At 33.8% G+C, this 25284-nt stretch overlaps 1 protein-coding gene and 1 pseudogene across 5 annotated transcripts in view; one reads left to right on the top strand and one right to left on the bottom strand.

Annotated features, from left to right (window-relative positions):
• The window catches only part of SYT1 (synaptotagmin 1), a 592766-nt gene that overhangs the window by 470832 nt on the left and 96650 nt on the right, over window positions 1–25284 (bottom strand). For all 5 annotated transcript variants that reach the window (XM_037987655.2, XM_008004112.3, XM_037987647.2 and 2 more), the window contains exon 2: window positions 9490–9614. The gene's annotated coding sequence lies outside the window, so the exon portion shown is untranslated. The remainder of the gene's footprint in view (window positions 1–9489; window positions 9615–25284) is intronic.
• Window positions 869–2199, top strand: LOC119620287 (L-lactate dehydrogenase B chain pseudogene; annotated as a pseudogene).

Raw genomic sequence — 25284 nt, 5'->3', positions numbered from 1 at the left:
AGCAGGCAAAGCTGCATATAATTTTTATAGTTATATATAATTTCTCTTTCCTTCTGTTTTTATTTTTCCCTTCTTCAAAGTGCTTTTCTACAGAAAAGGACAAAGTTGTTGGTAAATAAAAATAGATTAATGTACATTTTCCTAACTACAGTCTATTGGATGAATACTGTTTGAAATTACTTCTTTTGCTGATTTAAGTAGATTAAATAAAGGGAACATCTGGTATCCAAAATAAACTTGAAGCATACTGATCATAAACCAATTTATAAAGTCCTATTCAAGACACTAAATTATGAAATAGAATTTCCTTACATTTATACTCAGAAGTTAACCAGCAGTATATAAGAAGTCCCAACAGTTTTAGAATTAACAGTCCTAAAAGAACATAAAGAATGTGTTATCATGTCTTCTACTTGGAATGTGCCCATTAACATGAAGGGGGTTCATGAGCAATGGTGATCAGGGTGACGGTTCTGTCACCGGAGAGGTACTTTCTTGGATGCCATCAGATAGTGGTCATTTCTACTTCTATGTAACACAAAAACAACCACTAACCCCAAATGATCAATCTGATTATTCTATGTATTCAAGTGCCATCTTGAAGGGCAGTCATTTTGGAAAGAATATATTCTTCTTTCTTAGATTTTTCCCTTGCTTACAGTTAAATAACAAAATCATATAATAACTTATCACCTAGAAAATTGTGAGTGTTCATATTTCAGAAATTTAGGTTTATTATACTAAGTATAGTTTTAATACTTATCCATAAATATGTGAGAATTGGGAGGTAATATAGTAGAGTATGTCTTCGTTTTTAAACGGAACTGTATTACGATTTTTCACAAAAGATAAATAGCTGCCTTTTAAAAAGAATTCAAGAGACGCACGCAGCTCACATTGTCTTCTCCGCACTGCTGTTACTGAGGTCTCCAGCGCCTTCTCCCTCCTGTGCAAAATGGCAACTCTTAAGGAAAAACTCATTGCACCAGTTGCGGAAGAAGAGACAACAGTCCCAAACAATAAGATCACTGTAGTGGGTGTTGGACAAGTTGGTATGGCGTGTGCTATCAGCATTCTGGGAAAGTCTCTGGCTGATGAACTTGCTCTTGTGGATGTTTTGGAAGATAAGCTTAAAGGAGAAATGATGGATCTGCAGCATGGGAGCTTATTTCTTCAGACGCCTAAAATTGTGGCAGATAAAGATTATTCTGTGACTGCCAATTCTAAGATTGTAGTAGTAACTGCAGGAGTCCGTCAGCAAGAAGGGGAGAGTCGGCTCAATTTGGTGCAGAGAAATGTTAATGTCTTCAAATTCATTATTCCTCAGATCGTCAAGTACAGTCCTGATTGCATCATAATTGTGGTTTCCAACCCAGTGGACATTCTTACGTATGTTACCTGGAAACTAAGTGGATTACCCAAACACCGCGTGATTGGAAGTGGATGTAATCTGGATTCTGCTAGATTTCGATACCTTATGGCTGAAAAACTTGGCATTCATCCCAGCAGCTGCCATGGGTGGATTTTGGGGGAACATGGCGACTCAAGTGTGGCTGTATGGAGTGGCGTGAATGTGGCAGGTGTTTCTCTCCAGGAATTGAATCCAGAAATGGGAACGGACAATGATAGTGAAAATTGGAAGGAAGTGCATAAGATGGTGGTTGAAAGTGCCTATGAAGTCATCAAGCTAAAAGGATATGCCAACTGGGCTATTGGATTAAGTGTGGCTGATCTTATTGAATCCATGTTGAAAAATCTATCCAGGATTCATCCCGTGTCAACAATGGTAAAGGGGATGTATGGCATCGAGAATGAAGTCTTCCTGAGCCTTCCGTGTATCCTCAATGCCCGAGGATTAACCAGCGTTATCAACCAGAAGCTAAAGGATGATGAAGTTGCTCAGCTCAAGAAAAGTGCAGATACCCTGTGGGACATCCAGAAGGACACCTAAAAGACCCGTGACAACTGGGCTCTAGGCTATAGAAATTTAAAAACTACAATGTTATTAACTCTGAGCCTTTAGTTTTCATCTGTGTACATGGATCGCAGTTTGCTTTGATCTTCTTCAATATGTGAATTTGGGCTCATAGAATCAAAGCCTATGCTTGGTTTAATGCTTGCAATATGAGCTCTTGAACAAATAAAATTAACTATTGTAGTGTAAAAAAAAAATAAAAAAAAATTAAAAAAAAATAAAAAGAATTCAAGAAGAAATGTCAACATTCTATTTTCAAAATATTGCATTATGTCATTCGTTGTTCTTTCCTACAATTTCAGTAAGTTTCTTTTTGGTTCTTGGTATACAGTGTGTCTTGTAATGGTATATATTCACTTTAAATCCACACTTGATGCTTCTTTCTTTTTTCTCATTTTAGCATCTTGAATTTCTTTTCTTACAAGATTGTGTCACGAACTACAAATAACTGTGGTTTTGTTGCTCTTTCCACCTTCCTGTTAATTCTTTTTCTATTGTGGGACCTAAATTTGAACCCAAGTCTCTAATGAAGTGATCGTACCCAAGATTATTTTTGTTGTGTTTCTATTTAAATACCTTAGAAGAATGTTTATTTTTAACATTAGCATATTGTCAACTAGTCAGCTATTGTGAACCAAAAACTCCATCTAATTTTCTGTGTATTTGATAGCAAATTATAATTCATCTTCATGTGTGTTTCTTCCATGAATATACATGTTTAATATATTTTCCATTCAATTAAATTCTATTCTTCATTGTTTTCTAATTTGTAATTATCTAAACTAATTTGTAATTTTTATTTGTAAATAGACAAATTAGGTTTTGTTGTTGAGTTGTAGGATTTCTTTGTATATTGTGGATATTAAATCCTCATCATAACAACTAAAAAATAATAATTTACAAGATCAAATGACCAAAAAACAAGAGAAAAAAATCTCATAATGCTATATAAAATGCATGTTTTATTCACTTTTCTGTAGGTATATTATAGTTCAGCCAATAGGTTAATAAATAAAATACTTTGGGGTATTTGTGTCACAAAAAATAAATAAAACAGGCATACTGTAATGGTAAATATACCACTGTGTTGCTAGGATGCTCTGAATTTTTAATTTCTTGATAAATTGTCCAGGGAATAAAAATCCATCACAGGTATGTAAAGGCTGGAATTGTTTTGAGAATTTTTAAAATCTAAGATGTAATAAAGGGATTTATACAAATTTCTTAATAATTGTCTTGGTAATTTTTCTGGGTAGTTGGTCTGTCTCTAGATGCTATTAAGATTTGCCCTAAAGGCATACTCAATACAATATATGTTCTCTGTATTTTGATGAAACCATGGTTGTAAATATTTAGGTCTGAAAACTATTATTCTCAGATTCATTGAATGAAAAGGATAGTATCATTAATGGAATGTTGCTAAGGACAAAACTTGTTACTGGCACATCTTTATGTATCAAATTTTTAAAATTTTAATGATATCAGAGAGGTGCCCTTTCAACAGCTAGTTAAGTTCCCTAAGATATAGAAACTTCACACTGCCTTGATTCTTTACTTTTGCAGTTATCTAAACTCTTAACACTGCTATTTTTCTTAGCAATAACTTCAAATGCGAAATTTTTATGTTCCTTAAGATTATCCTTCTAGTTCTCGAACCATCATCAGATGTAACCTATTGCATTTCAACATGTATATTCAGACATTTAGATGTGTACACATGTAAATGAATATCCTGTTCTAATATCTTGGAATAGTGAGAAAAATGTATAAACAATTTAGTGTCTAAAACTTTATACCATCTTTGTGCCAAGTACACATAGTAAATGTTGAATGGTTAAGCTAGAGATCCTGGAGGAGGTTGTTTGGATAACTGGAGTAAGTTCTTGCCAGATAGTTTATGATCATTGACAACTTAATACAGGAAATGCATTCCGATGTGTTGAAATGGGACACTTAATCACTGGAAAATGTAATTAAGAAAAATCTCATGACAACAAAAGATGCCTTTGAGGCCTGGGCTGTGAGGTATTTGATTTCATAATGGCCACACTGGAGCAACTCTAGTGTTACTTATGCCTGGCTATGTGGATTAAACTTCTTAGGCAATTCATCTTATCTAATATGTTAATTTATGAATTTATTTGTTCCTCCCACTTAAGATGATGGAAAATCTTAAAAGAGTTAAAATAAGTGTATTATATTAATTTCAGTGCAATGTTGAAAACAGTAAGAATCAAGGAGGCTAAAATGAAGCGTATGATTACTGACTGAAAAAAAAAACTTAGAGGAAGAAAATTTAGAAAAAAATACGATTAAAGTTAGTGAATAAACAAGATTTTGGTGGGTCTTATTATTTATATATTTGTTCCTTGTTAATAGTCTACCTCTGTACTAGAAGGTAGTCTCCATGAGGACAGGGGCCTGGACAAGACGATCTGAAGAATAACTGACATTGTAGATGCTTAATAAAATCATTGAATAAACAAAGGTATGAACTCAGGCTGCATGATGGGTAAGATTTGTTGGATCAGGGAAGTGTAGGAGACAAAAATAAATTGATTGGAAACTTAAGTGTAGGAAATATTATCAAGCAAGTTTATATGTGAGTACAACTGATGACATAGCATCAGTTATAAATTTTGAGCTATCACTTCTATGGTTTGGGGTAACAAAACCATTTGAAAAATTCACACAAGGCTGCGAGACTACCATCATCCTCTTCTTAAGCCCAGGTTTTTATAGTAACTTTCAGAAGGTGCCAAATAGAGATTCAGGTAACTCAACACAGGCATTGACCATTCCTGCCCTAAGACACTTCTTTGAATGTTGCCAAAACTCATCCTTTGCTCTTGTTTCTTGAAAATGGAATGGAAATGAGGGCTTGATACTGAAAAATTCCTCTAAACACCTTTCTTCAATAAAAGATGAACCACTCTTTTTTCCCAGTCTTATTCACCTATCTCTCCAGTAGAATTTCTAGAGTTAAAAGGGATTTTAGAAACTTACATGATGACCTTCTGTACTTCAAACTAACTGGTAATGGAGATTTAGACTTTTATTTCACTGAAAATTACAGTTGATGAAGAATTATGGGCAGTTTTTCCAGGATGCCTTTCTAACTTCTTGCTTCTTAAATCACAGATTAGCCTAGTAGTGAGATCTATCAGCCCAAAAAGAGCTATATATTACAGGTCTTCAATTTGAATGTATTAGTTTTTCTTCACTTTGAATGGAGAATTTTTATCATGAGCAAATAGTTCTATTTTTTTTCCATCTCTAAAAATTGTTTTTAAGGTTAAATGGAAGTGATAGGGGCTCTACTTAGGACTGCTAAGACATCCTTAAAATCAGAAGAATAGAGGAACAAGACAGATACCTCCTTTTTTTGCACCTTCTTCTCTGGGTTATCCACACTCCTAGCCCTCCATCCCTAGGCATGGATGCCACCTGTTCCCTTCAACTAACCAAATTTAAGAAACAGAAAATAAAGGAGAAATGGTAAAACACAAAATACTAAAATTCAAATATAACAAAATATTATTTGTGTCCTAATGTCTGGGCTAAAGGTAACAAAAATTGCATAGTGTTGACTACATAGTAGGTATTCAATAAATATTTCATAAATTAAATGAACAACTGTGCACACAAAGGCAGCAAATTGGTAAATTTGGTTCACTTGATGCTGAATTTTTTGAAAGAAATGAAGGGTAGAATTCCTTAGAAAGTGGAGCTCAATAAAACCTTGAGTAAGGAGTTAATCCACTCAGAAAAAGCTGTTGGTGGAAGGCTGTCCCTTCACTCCATTAGTCGGCACCCACTGAGTTAGCATGCATGCTCACTATCTCTCCTTACCATTTCCTCTACACAGCTGCTTTCTAAATGGATGTGTAACAGCATAGTTATCTATTCATTTTAAAAGAATTAAGGCCAGTCATGGTGACTCACGCCTGTAATCTCAGAACTTTAGGAGGTCGAGGCAGTGGATCACCTGAGGTCAGGAGTTTTTGACCAGCCTGGCCAACATGGATAAACTCCATCTCTACTAAAAGTACAAAATTAGCTGGGTGTGGTGGCTCATGCCTGTAATCCCAGCTACTCAGGAGGCTGAGGCAGGAGAATCATTTGAACCCAGGAGGTGGAGGTTGCAGTGAGCCAGGATCACACCACTGCACTCTAGCCTGGGCAACGTGAGCAAAACTCTGTCTCAAAAGGAAAAGAAAAATTGAATACACCTGTTCTTCTGGATTATAAATATACCATTTATGAGCAAATTTTCTATTTAATAGCTAGTTCAATGCTGTTGGCCACTCATACTTGAGATCCTTTTGCCTTTCATTATCTAAATCTACCCAGCATCTCTCCCCTCCATCTCCCTCTCCCCTGCTCAGAGGAATACTGCTCATGCTATCATCCCAGTTTCTCTGTGTTTTAGAAAAGTATCCTACCCTCTTTTAATTTCTCACTTATTTATAAGCAAATTTATTTTCCTTTAGCATTGATATTCAAAGGAAATATATAATTTAATATTTTTGGTTTAATGGGTTTAATTTTGAGGATCATATAGTATTGTTTTCAATGATTCTTCCCTTCAGTTCCTAGTTTTATAACTTTTGTAATTTTACTAAAATGTTGTGGATTTCATAAAATTGAATCTGGGCAAGAAATGTCATTTATAGCATTCTTTATATTTGAAAATAAGTTTTGAGTTCCAAATATTTAACTTCTAAATGAAACTTTTGAAACACAACCGAATTAAAGTAGTGCCTGTCCATAATCTAAAAACAATCTTTAAAACTAGATGAAAACAAAAGAATTTTTGATATATAAAATGATTCTTATGAATGCAGAAACAATTTAAACTATTCCAGTCTTTTCAGGACATATTTAGTTTACAAAGTAAGTTAACCTACAAACTTAAGATTTTGACCATTGTCACTTTTTAGCCCTTGTCTCCATGGAGTCGGCTGTGTAGGAAGCAAAAATTAATTTTATGGGTCAAACATTCTCTGTAGTCTTTCTACTAGAACTAATGTAGATTTTTGCTGTCTTTCAGTGCCTGAGGTAATCATGACATTCTGTCTTTTCATGGTTCAGAAGACAGTTCTTTGTCCCCTAACTCTCGTTTGAGTGTATACTTACTTTAGAGTTTGGTATATTAAATTGGCAAACATGCCTTACTTGTCATACTGAGAAAATATTCTTATTAAGATTAGATAATATGGAAATATTCATTTATGAAAAAATGGAAAAATCTCAGCCCAAAGAATTCAATTTAGTTGTATTAATAAAGCATCTTCTGAAAGTAAGACACTCAAGTAATTCATTTAAATGGAAACCATAACAAAAAGATGGGTTGAAATTCTTTAAAAAGTGGTGTTTATTATATACTTTAATATGTAAAGTATATAACAACAAAAAGATATGTTGAAATTCTTTAAAAAGTGGTGTTTATTATATACTTTAATATGTAAAGTATATAACAACAAAAAGATATGTTGAAATTCTTTAAAAAGTGGTGTTTATTATATACTTAAATACATATAAAATATTGAATATAGACTTGTTATTTACAAAGCTTTGTAAAACTAAAGATTCAAATATGAAAATATGAATGAATTACACAAATTATAAATGTAATACCTTTTACCATTATAAATATTATTCATTATTTGGCAACTTGGAAAATGCTTTTAAATAACAGACATCCATATCCTTAATTAACACTAAATATTAAAAATTTTAATTTAAAATATTTAAGACTGATATTAAAGGCAAAATAAACAACCTAGAATGCTTTGTGCAGCAAGTAATAAAAACATGTAGAAAAATTTAAAATCCAAATTTAACTTGATTTTGGTGTTTTTATTTTTGTTATCAGTTATACATCTAGTTTTACAATGCTTTTCTATCAGTTGTTTCCTTTCTCTCATTTTGTAGAGCAGTGGTTATTACACATTGGAGTACATTATAATCACCTAATATGTATATTTTAAATGCTGGTCCTAGGGCCTACTCTCAAAGATTCTGACTTAAGTCTGGCATGGGACCCAGAACATATATTTTTGTAGGTTGGTTTTAGACCACATTTTGAGATGTTTCTCAAAATAGTTGTAGGACAGAAGATGAAAATGTTCCTAAAAGACATTAATGTAGAAGAAAACAAAATGGAAATATTTTCAGATCTGTATGGTAAGAATCATACTGCAAGGATATTAGGCACCTGCCCTTCATTGTAAAATGATTAAAATATCCAATGTAAATTAGTACTGTAGCAATTATTTCCTAGAAAACTAAAGTACTATAAATACTGGGTATATGCATTTCCAGAACCACTTTGTTTAAGAAGAAATCCATGTAAAGAAATAGTGATAATTTGAAAAAAATGTTTCCACAATAACAACTGTGATCCTATGCTGTGGTATCTTACTGTAAGAGATAGGAGAAAGTTCTAGTACTGAAATAATTTATTCCTAAAAGGTGAAGAACATTATGATTCAGTATAGTATAAGCCTATAGATACATCTATTTAATAAGTAGGTTAATTTAATAGGAATATATAGTCGGTATGTTTCTATGTATTTTTGTATTGGTGATCCACTGTAGCAAACTTCCTCAGGAAAAAGAAATTCTAAGATATAAGTAGTAAAATAGAGTCTTAGAGCTTCACACTGTAGCATTATTTCTCCTGTATACAGTGGAAGTAATGTGAAAGGTTATTCTTTAGAAATCCAAACTTCAGGAGCATAGGACTCCAAATAAAGATCATGAGATAATCTAATCACCTCACATTTACTTCATAGAATTGTGTGTATGTCTAATAAAAGTGTGTTAGAAATGACTTAGACCAAAGGAGTAATTTGATTGGTTAATGAAGAATCTAAGAATGATAATTGAATTTGACGGAATTCATTAGTGAAGACATTCAGACAGATACTTTACAACCCCAATTATATACTCTAACATATGTAATAGTCACAGTGTGATATATGTACTTCACTGTTGAATTAGCCATATAGGAAAGAATGAGACACAGCATGGTACAAAGAAACATCAGTCTGAGACAAATTCTGCTCTCCCCTCTAGCCCCTCACCCAAGACTCGTGCTAAAATATCATCTCTGCAGCAGGTCACAAAAGCACAGAGGCAGATGCCATGGCATATTCTTTTAGAATGCAAGGCTGCTCAAGATCATCTACAGATAATGAACCATGACAGCTTTGGATTTGATAGAGTAAAAAATGACAGTGGGAGAAAGCAAACATGTTATACAAGGAGCCAGTGTGCCACCAGTGAAACTAGCATTTCAAAAACATTAATAATAGTAATAATTTTAGAAGATGTGACAAATACTAATTTCCCCTTAATATCACAAAAACTTTTAAAGAGATACAGTTCTTCAATCTTCAGCACAAATACTAGCCCCCCTGCCCCACCGCCACATATAAAAAGATATGGATGGATAACGGAGGCTGATCATCAACGAAATGTGTCAGAAATTTGTTTTTTCCAAATACCTTAATCAGACGGTTTCAGTGCGATTTCCAGGAATGAGGGAGTAGACAAATGAGTAGTCTTCCAATCTGAGTCCAGGCGTTTGTTCAAGCTCTTGCTAGTTCTCTTGCTAGTTTTCCTGTTTTCCCTTGAGAGAGAGAGAATAATAGAAAGAATCTGTGAAAATGCTAACCTGCAACTCTGCACATTGACTGGGTATAGACTTCTGCTTATTGACTGAGTATAGACTTCTGCTTATTCAGCCCATTCATTATTCACGTCCTGCTCTAGCTTCCTCAATACCTGGTTGCGCTGGGTGCTCGAGGCTAAGAACCAATAGGTATGAATCATGCTGACATTTAAAAAAAACTAGAAGAATAAACATTTCAAAAGAGCAACTTTTTCATATTATTCTGACATCTCCTGCTCAATGGCATTGGTCTATAGAGGAGAAATAGCCTGTGCTGCCACAGAAGGCACCCAGTGGAATTACCAACAGCAGGGAATTATCTAAGCAATTCACACTTTGTTTTGCTAACAAGACTCCATGTTAGGATACTGGAGTGCTATCCTTTTCTGGCAATGTTCTCCTACCTTTTCAGAATTATTGAAAAGCTAACTGAGTCTATTTTGATTTGTGAATCTCTTTGTGAGCAACAGCAGCTGCAGCAGTGCTAATAAAAAGGAAAGACATTGCTATTTACCTAGGAAGAACTTTGAAATACTGCACATACAAAAGCATTTGAGTGGTAGGGAAGCTCAATCAAATACTTTAATATTCCCTTCCTTCCTCACTTTCTTTGCCCCTTTGGGCTCCCTTCCTCTCTCCTTTCTTTTACATTTTTTCTCTTCTTTTTTCCCCATTCTTTCTTTAAAAAAATTTTTTTTGTTCTCTTTAATGCACTCCCTATTGCATTTATCTACTTTTTTGATATAAAACTGCAAAAAAATTTGCCCCATATTTCTACTGTCTTATATTTGATGGTTGAAAGTAATAATTTTAGAATATGGAATCTCAAAAAAACTGAGTTATAAAGTAGCATAATTCTTTCACAGATATAAAAACATAGGTAGACAGAATTCACATTATCAGCTGAATCCTGTAGACCAATTAAGAATTGAGGCTTTGCATAGTAGAACATATATTAAAATCATATTGTATACCACTAGTTTATAAAATGTCATTTGTCAACTGAAATAAATACCTTTTTTAAAAATTTAGGTTTTGTCGATTCCAGTGACTCCAATACAAATCACATCATTCTGCTGTCTTTACAGTTCAGTTTTCAACTCTCCAGAGGAAGCTGACATGGCAACACTCTGTTATATGAAGATCTGAATTTTCCTACTACAAGATAAATGAATACATAATCTCCTACAGCTTTTATTATATTCTGAATAGAATTTTATATTTCCTCTGCAGTTATTAAACCATTCTCTTTGCCAACCAGTGGATTGGAATCATTCTGGCATAAATCCATATAGAAAAACAAGGGAATGTACAGGGTTTGGGAAAACTTAAGTCCTTAGTTTAAAGGAACAGATTCTTCACAAGAGAGTTTTATTCCCTGAGTGGCTTCTGAGCAACATTTTGCCTGGCTGATACAGACAAGAAATAGTTGACTCCAGCTCAGGTTGCTTTTGATACTTCTTTACTACCTGTGATTTGTTTAATGAATATTAATCATCTATTTAAAACTTTTTTTTTTTCTTTTTGGCCAGGTTATGGGGATAAAAAAGAGAAAAGACAAGTTCCTGCCTCTAAAAAAGTAGGGGTGACACATATGGAAATAAAATATTTTTATAAATTGGTAAGTGTCATGGTGTAAATTTGGGATATGCTAGTCAGTGAGGAAAGATTCTTCCCATCCTCAAAAATAATTCTAATTTCTCACTCTAAAAAACACAGAAAACATCACCAACACTGTGTGTTTGCCTTCTATGTGTATGTCCTTTAGAATACCGAGCATGAGGTGATTAAACAATAATGCCCTGAGCTATTGGTATCTGGGATTATTTAATGGTTTTACCCATTTGTGATTTTTCATAATTAAATTTTTTTAAACAATGATTCCAAGCATAAAGTGGCTTCCCCTCAACTCACTGAAAGTGTTTGAAACCTTTCTCCCATGGCTACAAGTTCCAGAAAGTATCTTATTCCTCAGAGGGAATGGCCACCAGAATCAGATTCCACGTTAGAGAAAATGCATGAGTTAGTAATACATACCCATTCTAGAAGCCAAATAGCAAAGATTAAAAACCATCTGTCATTGGGACTATGAGCTTACAAGCAAGCACAGCAGCCTTCCAACAGAGTCTGGGGCAAGAGCCCCATAGATTAAAAAAACACAGATTAAATAACACAGATTCAACTAGAATCATTTTCTCAGTCCCATGGTTTAAAGGATATTACCAGCTCCCACAAGAACCCACTTTGCCAAGTGTTGCATAAAACTACATGTTGTAAATTGAAGACACTTTTGATGAAATTTATTCTTTAATTCTCTCAGGAACAATTTTCTAAATGCCTAGTCTATGCCAGGCAGGGTGCAAAGCAGTGAAAGTACACCGGCCAAGGAGAGAAACAACTGCCTCCTCTCACCTCATCCCACAGAACTTGCAATCCAAGGAGGGGTATTTGATAAATACACAGAGTATAACATAAGTGTTTACATAATTTAAATAGTAATAAGTTCCCAAAGGATAGGTAAAGACTCTTGAAGAGTGTAAACAGGGGAACCTCATGGAGACTTGGCTTCCATGCAGAAATCACACTTAGGTATTAAAAAGTGAGCAGGAGTTAGCTGGGTTTGGGGGTGGGGTGGGATGAGGGAGGTGGGGACTGAGCCCAACATGGGAACGATATGTGTGAGAAGACCTAAGGCAGGAAGGAACTTTATATGTTTGACAGATTTAAAAAAATAAAAAGTTACTACGGCTTGAATATAGTGAGTTTAGAGAAACACAGAGGATGATGAAGCTGGAGGCGAGCATGGGTCAGTTTGTGCTGAGGGGTCTATGTGAGGGGGGTCATGAGAAGCCTCTGGAGGATCTAATTTCTTTAGTCGCTCTTTGAAGAATGGATTGAGGTGGAGGCAGGAATGAAGAGGGGTAGGAGATAAGATTTATCATGATTAAAAAAATTCTTGTACCTATTCTCAGGAGTAATTATTATATTGGTTTAAAAAATAATTTTTGGAAGACCTGATATTTAGTAGATTGATCTGTTTTCTTAATTTATAAGTAATGCTATATTTTTCTTCATAGTACTGATCATTATCTAACATAGCTATGCACCAAATAATAAAATTTCAGTTAATGATGATGGTCTCATAAGCTTAGCATACCATATTTTTACTGTACTATGTTTCAATACACCAATACCATTGTGTTACAATTGTCTACAGTATTCAGTGCAGTAACATGTTGTACTGGTTTGGAGCTTAGGAGCAATAGGCTATACCATCTAACTGACATGTGTAGTTAGCCTATATCATCTAGGTTTGTGTAAATACACTCTATGATGTTCACCCAATGACAAAATACCTAATGATGCATTTCTCACAACAAGTCCCTGTCATTAAGTAAGACATGACTGCACATGCTTTTTCTCTCTACTATAGTTGCTTTGAAAATCTACAAGAATTTTTTTTTTTTCAGTTTGGTTTTTGCTGCATGTCTAGGATGTAGAACATCACTTGGCATAGAACAGTAGTAACTCAGTAAATACATCTTGAGTGAGTAAACAAATGTATTGTTTTGAAAATTATCTCCAAGATATTAGGAATTATTTAGTGCTAATGTTCTTGTAAAGTTACTTTTATACAAGGTCAACTTGCGTAGTAAGTTGGAGCATATGAGATTAATAAAATGTGTTCCTGGTTATTTGTCATTGAAAACATTCTTTAGGTTGATTCCATACATTAGCTATGAATACTGCAAATGTAGGGGAATGGAGATACCGCTTCGACATACCGTTTTCATTTTCTTTGGATATATACCCAGTAATGGGATTGCTGGATCATAAGGTAGTTTTATTTCTAATTTTTTTGAGAAGCCTCCATAGAATGGTGGTTATCAGGGCCTGGGGTGGTTGGAAGTTGGGCTGGGGAGATGTTGGCCAAAGGACACAAAATTTCAGTTAGAAGGAACTGAAATCTACTGTACAACATGGTGACTATAGTTAGTAATATGAGGTAGTCATAAAAATACTAAGAGTGGATGTAAAGTGTTCTTACCACAAAAATGGTAATTACGTGAGGTAATGCGTACGTTAGCTAGTGTTAGTCATTTCACAATGTACACAGACTTCAAATATCATGTTGTGTATGTAAATACATACAATTTTTCTTGTGAATTAAAAAATAAAGTTAGAAGAAACAGTCGTTAGAATTGTTGTAGCTTATTAAAAAGGTGTAAATAAAACCTGATTGGGCAAAGCAAACTGATGAAAAATAGAAGGTAAAGAGGCTAATGGGAAAGCAAAATACATTTATCCTAACTAACATATTTCTCTGAGACCTTAAGTTCGATTATCGTAGAGTAAGTTTCAATTATTTTAAGCACATTCTCTTGATGTTTACATAAAATTCTGAATCCTTTAGTTATTATCAATTTAGAGATAAATGCAGATAGTGGACTATCTGGCACCCTTTATTTCTTAAGGAGACTAGTGGGAATCTAACTTAAGCCAAATGTATGTATTTTACACTTATCAATATTATACTGTTATGGCATAGAAATAAGTTCATAAAAATTCAAAAGTGAAAGAAAAAAATCGAATGAGTTAGGAATATTAATAGATTTTTCACAGTGAAGTGTTTCTTAATTTATCAATTATTTTCTCCTAATGAACATATGTGCCATAAATTTCACTGGATTAGATATAAATTGGTTTAATATACCAACTTAAATAATTTAGAGAAATGTGCCTCATATATATATATATGTTTCTGCTAAGAAAAGCTGCCAAGTTATTTGCTTATTGCAACCTTAATTTTAACTTACGTGTGTTCATTTTTTCCCATACTATAACTTTTAAAAGTCTAATTTGAATATTATTTTAATATGCAAAATTAACTTTCTCGTAGTCAATGTAGGTTAAAAGATTCAGTGAACCTTGGCAAAGAAAATATAAATGATTAGTTTATGATGCATTACCTTAGGTTTTTGACCTTATGTAAAAGCAAATCACAGATGGTATACCAGTTAATTACCTGAGACATGAATATTTAAGGAATAATTACACTGAAATGTTCTTTGTGGCAAGATATCTTACATGATATTTACATAAGAAGAATCTCGGTTTAAAAGGGCAAAGGCAGCAAATGGGGGAGAAAATATAAGAGCGAGGCTTTCACCTACACCGTTCAAGTGTTTGTTCTTAGTTTAAGAAATAATTTACAATTAAATAATTACAAATTGTATTAAAAACAGAATGTAAAACAGACATTAGGATTATGTATTTCTTCATTTAATTACCCATTAATAGGAACTTTAATTCCTAGAAGTCTGCAAATCTCCTGAAATATTTTTTAAAATTATATATGTTTACGCATTGTCACCAGACTCTTAAAAGGGGTCAATGATTCCCTTCCTTGAAAACAGTGTTCAGAAATTGAATTTACTTGCCCAAAGTCTCACAGCTTATTAGCAGCATAGGTGAAGTATTATTCATATCTATTGATTCTCAGTCGAGTCAGTGAAAAGTGCCCTTTTCATTATACATTGCCTCTGCTATAATATATAGTCCAAGTCAAGGCATTGTAAGACTTTATTTGCCTCTAGAATCATAAAGTTAAAATAGCACAAAATACTTAGAAAAACGTTTCAGCTTCATTATTAAAAGTAAAATTTGTTTGTTTTTTTAATCAAAAATGTTGGGAAAAACTGTTTACCATATTATTCAATGTGAAATGAAAGACACAAGAAACTTTATATAATTTTTCTTTGTGAATTGTTTAGAAAAGTGAATTTGAAAAGCTTAGCTCTCTTGTCTGATTTAATCCATGGAAAAATGCATCTACTCTCATTTTTTTATTATTTCTAAAATCTCAACACAGACTATGCTGTGAATTTTAACAACCTGTTTTTGTTCAACTGAATTGCCTTCACTTTCTCTAGTCCTTAGTGAGAAAAGATGAATGTATTTCTTTTATCTTTTGTAAATTTATTTTTCAAATTTGATTTCAAAATTGTTCAAAAGAAGTTTGGACACCTTTATAAGATAAATTTGGTTAAGAAATGAATCTAGTCTAGAGATTTGCTAAAAGTGGTCATCATGAGAGAAAATTTTTAACACACATGATCTATTGAACAGTGAAGAATGTATATTGGTTACTAGATGATGAATAGCAGCAATAATAGAAACAGGTGACCACTGTGGCAATTTAGGCAAACTCTGGTCTGAAGTGCAGGAAAAATCTTTGGGAGAATAAATTTGGGAAAAGCAAAAAAGCACGAAAAATCTCTCTCCCTCGCTATAGACATACGTGTACACACACACACACACACACACACTCACACTTTAGGAAACTAAAGTCAGAGTAACTGTCAGTCACAAGCTTCCATTTAACAATAATTCGTGGATTGAACAAGCCAAGAAATTAAAAGTTTACTCTGCACAGGATTCAGTTGCTCCAAGCACAGCAGACTTTCTGACATGTGTGACTGGAGAGGGGAGCTAAAAAGAGCAATATTTTGTAGGCAAGTTTTAGAAATCTAGAGAAAGGAGACTTTATAACCAGAAGAACATTGACATGTTCTTAGAATATTTTTAGTTTCTTGTTTCAAAAGGTGTCTTTTAATAAGTTTTTCTATGAAGCATAATTAATAATATTTATGCTATTTAATATATTTAAACTTTTAAATAGTTTGAAACATTTATATTATTATATATAATTATTATCATTTTACTACAAAGTCCATTTAAGAAACAATGAATGGAATCTTATATGAAAATAATCTTTTGAGTGATATTTACAGTAAATGACTAGATTAATCTTTTAAAAATTGTCAATTTCAAAAAATTAATTGATTTATTAAAAGTCATTAGTTCTTGGTTGTCATTGGCTTCTTTTTTCAGACAGTTTTGAGTTCAAATCCAGGCTCTAGCACCTCCTAGTTATAATTCTTTTTCTTTCTTTCTTTCTTTTTTTTTTTTTTTTAGACATAGTCTCACTCTGTTGCCCAGACTGGATGGAGTGCAGTGGCGTGATCTCAACTCACTACAACCTCCACCACCTAGGTTCAAGCAATTCTCCTGCCTCAGCCTCCCGAGTAGCTGGGATCATAAGTGTGCGTCACCACACCCTGCTAACCTTTTTTGTATTTTTTTTTTTCTTTAGTAGAGATGGAGTTTCACCATGTTGGCCAGGCTGATCTCGAGCTCTTGACCTCAGGTGATCCGCCCACCTAGCTATAATTCTTTATTTAATCATCTAGAAAACGAACTAAAACAACGGGTATAATAGTAAATCTCCAACATTGCTGTTATGAGGATTGGGTAATTAATCCAATTAAAATGTGTAGCACATAATAAGCCATATTGGGTTTATTTTTTGGTTGAGAATCTTGGGTAATTAAGTTACTCAATGATGTCTTTGATCTGCAAGCCTCAGATTTATAGTGTATTTGCTAAAGGCTAGTGGTAGTGGATTATTTATCACATCTTTGCTATCCTCTGAAGAAGATAATAGGAATATCACGATTATGTACTTTTCTCAAGGTCACACTTACAGGAAGTTGAGCTGAGATTTGAACCCTGGCTATCATGCTTCAAGCCCTTACTCTTAAATACGTCTCTGTCATTTTTTTTTCTGTGTATTGTTGCAAGACAGGTGCACCTAGTTAAATTGACTCATGTTTATAATACTACTGAGTTAGTCCAGAATGTAAAATGAAACTAATATACTGATAACCTTTTACAATTTAGGCAACTGTCTTTACCCATTCTATTCAAACTTAAGATGCCTAAAACTAAAACCAATTCCCATAACCTTGTTTTCTTTCTTTCTCATTTGGTCCTGTGTTCATTAATTCACTTTAAGTAGGGTTTACTGGAGGTTTGCAATGGGCCAGGCCCACAAAAACAAATGACAATATCTTTAGTCATTAATGCCACATGAGGTCATCTTTGACTTTTTCCTCTCTTTCTGTAATCAGGCACTAGTCGATCAATTCTTTCTTTTATGTCTCTAGCAGCAACTCACCTTTTTTCTCAATTTCCATCATTAATACATTGAGTGGACTGACTGAGATCTTTATCACATTATACTTAGATACTGTAACAAACTCCTGAATATCTTCTACTTCCCCTTCATCCTAAACACCGGTTTCAGATTAATTTTCCTAATATACTTGAGTACATAACCATTCCCATTATTAGGAAAGAAAGTACTAGTAGAAAGAGCAATAGACATTGAATCCTGGGCCATTACTTGGAATTTTTCTCCCTGAAGACAATCTTGATAGTCTGCCAAGGCATTTTCCATAATGTACCCAGTGAAAATGCAATACTCAAAATGCAAGACTGATAAAGCATGTCACCTCCCCATTTAAAATCTTCAGTGGCTCACCTTTGCTCTGATAATAGCTTATGTTTATAATGCCCTTTATTTCCTGGGTCCTGCTGACTTCTCCTACTTCATCTCACCACACTCCGCTCATTATATCACAGTCAAATCAAGTTTCTGGAATAAGTCATATTACTCCTTCCAATCCAAGCTACTCCTTCCAATCCAAGCTACTCCTTTGGATCCCAACTTGACTTATTCCTCTCCTGATCGCCTGCTATGGTCCATAAAGGCTCTGCTGGCCTTATTTACCATTCTCTGTCCTCCTCAAACTGCTCTTGCCACATTGGTCATTCCTGAATCCCAACCAAGATGTGTTTTTATCCAGAGCTTTGCATTTGATCTTCCCTATACATCCTCTCAAATGCATTTCATCTTGTTCTCTTGGGCATTGCTCATAAAATATTTTGTCTGTATATTTCGGAGATTCCAAAGTTTCCTTTTGGGGGTGGTGGGAGCTAAAGAGGTGTATGAATCTTTACAAGAATGTGATGATGCTTCCAATAAAACTACATGTACATTCAGTATATTACTTATGCTTGCAGGAGATCAAAAACAACCTAATAGATTCCTAATCCTTGATTTTGGGTTAAGAATCCTTTGCTACATTTTTCTCGATTGCTGTTCCCTACTAGTTCACAAGTATGTTCAATTTTCTCCATACTGAGTCAAAATACTAATTCCACACTGCATCCTATTTAACCATATACACATCTTTTTACTATTTACAATTAAATTTTCATAGTAAATTTTTATGCATTTACTTCCATATATAGATATGTAATCTTTAGTTATCCAGGTTCCCCATTTCATCCTACTAAAGTCATCATAAAAGTCCTGGTTGTCAAATCCCATACCTCATTCTCAATTCTGAACTTCTCTACATTGTTAATATTGTTGAGCTTCTCTTTACTCTTTGTTTCAAAATTTGGGTTCCGTGTCAATGCATACACATTTTGATTTTTCTAGTTTTGTGTTCTACTTCAGTGTATTTTTCTGCTTACTCTTCCTTTATCATATCTGTGTTTAATTTCCCCCAAGTTTTTATCCTCAGCACTTTCCTATTTCTATAATCTTCTGTGTACTCCAATTACTGCTGTGCTGTATATCTTTGCAGACTCAAATTTCCCACTGATGGCTATCTGCTCATAGATGGCTTGCTGGTATATTAAACCCACAAACCTCAAATGAAATGTCATATGCTTCTCCCACAGCTTTCTAATTTTGTGTTTCCTAGTCCAGTATCTGATAAGAAAACTTGAATTCATCTTTGACTCCTCCTAATTTCCACTCTCACATCTGATTGTCACATACTATTGATTCTTCCAGTGAAATGCCCCTGGTATTCCTTTTCCTTCTATTCTGTCAGTCCACTGACTAATTCAGGCCGTTATCATGTTATTGCCTATATGTGCTTTAGCTTCGTAACTGATGTCTTGCCTTTAATATCCTGCCACTTCAATCCAAGCTCCACATTGCTCTGCCCTCTAGCCTTCCTCTCTCAATACTAGCAGAGCACTTTATATTGCTATTAAAGGACTTACTTTATTCTTTCACATACTACAGTTGATTGTATATATGTCAGCTTTTGCCATCAGATTATTAATTCCTCAGGGGCACAAATGATATCTTAGTCTTTTTCATCTCCTCCATATTGTTACCTTGCCAGCTATGTACTTAATAAATATTTGTTAAATTGAGTATAAGATGTGTGGGTAAAAACAATTCAGAAAATATATCATCATTGTGGTAGGCTGACTGAGATGCGATCCTCTACTCTGACATAAGGAAATAAAATTATGCTGTTGCCTTCAACAGTTTAAGCTCAAATATTATCTAATATTTTATGGATCTCTGGTATTTAGTTTTGAAAAACAGATTGTTAAAAACTGTAACACATTGGAAAAGTTAAAAAGAGTTTAGAAGCATATATTGACTTTACATGTAACTCAGAAATCAACAATGATTTCTCTTGAACTTGTCTATTTTTGGCAAGAAAATGCTTTTATGAATATTAACGTTTTGGTATGTTTTATATGTATCTGTAGGATACAGAAGGAATAAGTACTTTCTCCAACATCATATCAAAAGGATGTAGTGTGAAATTAACACACATTCCTGAGTTTTTGAATAATGCTCCTGGGTTCAGGCTGAGACACTGTAAGTAAATAGGTGACATCTCATCAATGTTTTTATTCTGACTTATCTGATATAAGCGATATAGCAGAAATGTTTGACATACATCTTTTGAAATGCTAAAAATGTGAAGAAGGAAACTACTCTCTGTAGTTTGCCAGGCAAAATGGATCAGCAAGATGATGTAGTAGATTTAAGTAAGTCATTAGAATTAAATGGACTTGTAATTGAATTGTGACTTTAATATACACTGGCCTAGAGAAAATTGTTCAGTTTCTTGGGTTTTCACTTCTTTAAAATGATGATAAGGGTACCAATCTTAGAGTTAAGAGGATAAAATGGGATGATATATGACAAATAAATGATTCAGGTATGTAACTGTGTCATGTTCAGCAAATGTTGGTCCCTTCCCACTACCCTGTCAAAAAAACAGAAAATAGAGTTAAAAAATGTGAATTATGAATTGTCGTTTATATTTGTGTATTCAATTTTTTTTCTTTTCTTTTCTTTTCTTTTCTTTTTTTTTTTTTTTTTTTTTTTTTGAGACAGTGTCTCACTCTGTCATCCAAGCTGGAATACAGTGGCGTGGTCTTGGCTCACTACAACCTCTGCCACCCGGGTTCAAGTGATTCTCCTGCCTCAGCCTCCTGAATAGCTGAGATTACATGCACCTGCCACCGTGCACAGCTAATTTTTGTATTTTTAGTAGAGACGGGGTTTCACCATCTTGCTCAGGCTGGTCTTGAACTCCTGACCTCATGATCCACCCACCTCAGCCTCCCAAAGTGCTGGGATTACAGGTGTGAGTCACTGCACCAGGCCTATTCAAGAATATTTTTGATGATTTACTAGGTTCCAGGCAACGTGAGATATCTGATGGGAGAGTATCACGTGATGGTGATGGGGCCTGGAGACCAATCTTGGCTCAAGTGTCAGCTCTGGGACTTATTAACTATGTGATTGTTGACAAGTGGCTGAGCCCCATTAAACCACTGTTTCTCACCTGTGAAAACCCTCAAAAAGTTGCTTCCTTCGAACACCAGTTAAAGTAATATTTGATTTACTAGGTTATAACTGTAAAGATTGTAAATATTAGTACTAGATGTAGATTTGAGGGGAACACATGTATTTGATTTGGACTAAATATTATATATTTGAAATGCCCATAGGAAAACCAAGCACAAATATCCAGTAGGAAGCTGGAAACAGAGGATTAAAGACTATATGCTCCAGGAGAGCAGAGGTTTTGCATCACTTGCTTAATATTATTATTCTGTGCTCACAGCAGCTGCCCAATCTGTATATATAAAATGACAACTAGCATCTTCATAAACTGAAAAGGAAAAATGACATCTCTTAAAGGCCTAAAACATCCCACAATATTTAATTCATATTATTTAAGAAATAGATCAGACAACAAATATAGATTTTCAATATGGTGAGGAACTTACAAATAGAGGAAGATTAAAATGAATATAAAATTTTGAATGATTTAAATTTACAAATTTTACAAAGCTTAGAAATAAGGTTACGAATAATTTCTCATTGTCAGATTGGGTCTATTTTTATGTAGTGTGCATAAAATATATCACTTTCCTCAGTGGCATATCAGAATATATTTGCATTAATAATAGTTAATAATAAAATATTATTATTTACATCAGTGTTTTACAGTTTTATGGAATTCTAAACTCTTCACATTTATTTGACCACAACAACCTTGTTATATATAAAAGTAAAGTTCAAAAGTTGTATCTTTCTTTCTTTTTGCTCTTCTAAGAGGAGAAGAAAAGTTATCAGCATTTGGGGCTTAAATGTTTTTTCTTTCGAAAGAATTATTTTTGTCTCAGTTACTCACGCTAAACAACTAAGGCTGCTGTGAGAGGAGACTGAGACAGTTGCAGTGGATTAAGGTCATAACACGTACAGGAATTCTTTTACTTTAAGATTTTTTAACTTTATTATCTTTGTATGACTATAGTTTTATAACACTTTTAGAGCACAAATAGTAAAACAGTTTATGCCATAAGCAGAATATTCACTATTTCAATTGTGACTATTCACTGTAGTTTTGACATATGCAGTCATTCCATTTTCAGTGAGTTAAGTTTTGGGCCTTATCTCAAATCTTCCAAAATTCTAAAGGCAGTATGTATTATCCTCCCCTGCTTAATGCATTAACCTTAAATTTTAAAAGAAAACAGTAGCACATAAAGGACTTTTTTTCTCTGTTACCCTGCTAAGAATCTTTTAAAAATTCAGATACATGATTATGAAATATAAGAAAGGGAAGTTTTAAGTTGGGTTTTGACATAATTCTAATATAAAACTAACTCAAATAGACAGAAAACTACCAATGAAAACTTTTCAAATTACCCTTTATTCCAGAGTCTCTGAGAAAATACACATTCAATTAATTATTCATTCACCTTTTTTTCATTCATCCTACATATATTTATGGGACTTACTCTGTGCCAGCCTTTGTGTTGAGATCTAAATTATGATTAAAAATTAGTTGGCTGGGGCCTGGATGGGAGAGTGTTCTAAGAGGATGATTCAGAATGCACAAAGGTTCCTCTGAAATGAGTGAGCATGTGCTGGGGACAGCTGAAGCACAGAAAGCAAAGTGAGAGTGGACCAGTAGCCCACTGTATGTATACACTACATTTAAAAAATGTATTCATCTGTCGATGGACATTTAGGTTATTTCCACATCTTGGCTATTGTGAATACTGCTGCTATGACTATGGGAGTGTTAATGTCTCTTTGGCATCCTGATTTAATTCTTTTGACTAAATCCCAGAAGTGATATTACTGAATCATATGATAGTACTACTCTTAATTTTTTGAGGAGCCTCCTCTTGCTTTTTTAGCAGCTGCACCCTTTTTCCATTTTCACCAAGAGCATAGAAGGGTTTCAATTTCTCCACAACCTTGCCAGCATCTGTTTGTTGTTTCATTTTGTTTTGTTTTGCTTTTGTTTTGTTAGTGGCTGTCCTAACAGGTGTGAGGTGATAGCTCGTGGTTTTGATTTGCATTTTCCTGACGATTTGTGATGTTGAGCATCTTTTCATATATTTGCTGGCTATATTCATGTCTTCTTTAAAGAAATGTCTGATCAGGTATTTAGGTCATTTTTAAATTGTGTTGTCAGTGTGTTTCTTTGTTATTGATTTGTAGGAGTTCCTACCTTGAAAATTTACCCATCATTATCTATGGTTTGCAAACATTTTCTCCCATTCTGTAGGTAGCCTTTTCGCACCATTGTTTCCTTTACTGTGCAGAAGCTTTGTAGCTAAATGTAGTCACATTTGCTATTTTTGCTTTTGTTGCCTGTAATTTTATTTTCATACTCATGAAATCATTGCAAAGACCAATGTCATGCTGTTTTTCCCTATGTTTATTTTAGGAATACAGATAAATGGATAAGAAAATGTCATATATATATATATATATATATGTGATTAAATATTATTCAGCCTTCAAGGAGAAGGAATTCCTATAATATACAACATGAATGACACTTGAGGATATTACACTAAGTGAAACAAGACAGTCACAGAAGGTCAAATACTTCATGGTTCTCATTTATGAGACAGGTAAAATAGTCAAACTCATAGAATAAAAAATGGAATGGTGGTTGCCCGAGACTATGGGCAAGGGAAACTGGGGAGTTGTTCAACTGGTATGAAGTTTCAGTTTATGAAGATGAATTAATTCTAGAGATACTGTGTTAACTGTTCTTACCACAATAAAATGAAAAAGGAAGTCATTAAAAATTGTTAAGCCAGGTTGGCAGTTCTACTTCAGTTCTACTGAATTTTTGAAACATCATTTTGACTGTGGCATGGTGAGTAGATTGCAGGGAAACAAAGATGGACAAGTTAAGCTACACAATTTTTTCTTTCCAATTCAGATTAATCAAATTCCTTGTTCCTATGAGCCACATTTTTAAAATGTAATTTAAATGACAGCTTGGGTTTAGGATATCCTATAGAGATTAGGAATAAGAATACACACAGGCCAACCTCTCTCTCTCTCTTCACCACACAAGATGAAAATGCATACACCTCACATACATGTACTCATTCAATTGGTCCAATCTCTTTACAAATATACCCACTTGGTTGATGTAATTAGATCATAAATTGAGATAGTTTTCTGGTACTGATGTCTGATATTTATTGATCATTAGGCTATTCAGGATAAGTTTGCACAAGAGAAAAGCAAAGGTACGTGACCTAGGAAGTGATGATATTATTCATTATAAGACTCAAAAAAAGAATGCTATTGAGTGATCGCTGTGTACCAAGCAGTGGTCAAAATACTTTACCTCGTATTAAGTTATTTAGTGTTGGTAACAATCATATTAGATAGTTCCTACATATGTTTGCTCCATTATATACCCAACCTCATTGAGATAATTCCCTAAATTAGCTGAGTGACCCAAACTTCTGTGTAGACTCTCTGTGTCAGCACAGTCCAAAACACTGAAGTAAGCAAACCTAAACTAACTCAAACCAAGCCAAACAAAGTAAAACAACAACAACAACAAAAACAAGAGAAGAAACCTATAAAACAACAAACAACATAATCCAATACATTCGTCTCGATACAGTTTAGTTACATAGAATTATGTGACATTAAAAATATTGTAAGAATATTATAATATTACCCTTTATCTTTGTTTGGTTCTTAGTAACTTATGAGTCAAAAAGGTGTCACTATGAAGTTGCTAAAGTATAATACCAGCTACTTAGTAAAAGATCATATCCATTTGCCAAAATATGACATATCAAGCAGAAAAGAAAAAGATACCATGTTCAACAATTATTCCAGTTCAATTATACAGCTTACTTCTTCTAGAAGGATGGTCATTTTCTCTTTACTAAGAGCCCTTCTGCCTAAATAGTTTCAAGTTGCCATTAGTAATGCCTAAGAATTGCTCATTATTAAGCAATGTATCCTATGACTACCTTCTCATGTTTATATGCCATACTGCTTGAGACACAGAGAAATATCAACCTACTATAGGAGACATAGTTACAAAGATAAAATCTTCTACAAAGACAAAGAGGTATGACCAATTTTCATGAAGACAGGAAAGCA

This window comes from Chlorocebus sabaeus, chromosome 11 (genome assembly GCF_047675955.1).
Source record: "Chlorocebus sabaeus isolate Y175 chromosome 11, mChlSab1.0.hap1, whole genome shotgun sequence".
Taxonomy (NCBI): Eukaryota; Metazoa; Chordata; class Mammalia; order Primates; family Cercopithecidae; genus Chlorocebus; species Chlorocebus sabaeus.
This window is presented reverse-complemented; position numbering and strand designations above follow the sequence as displayed.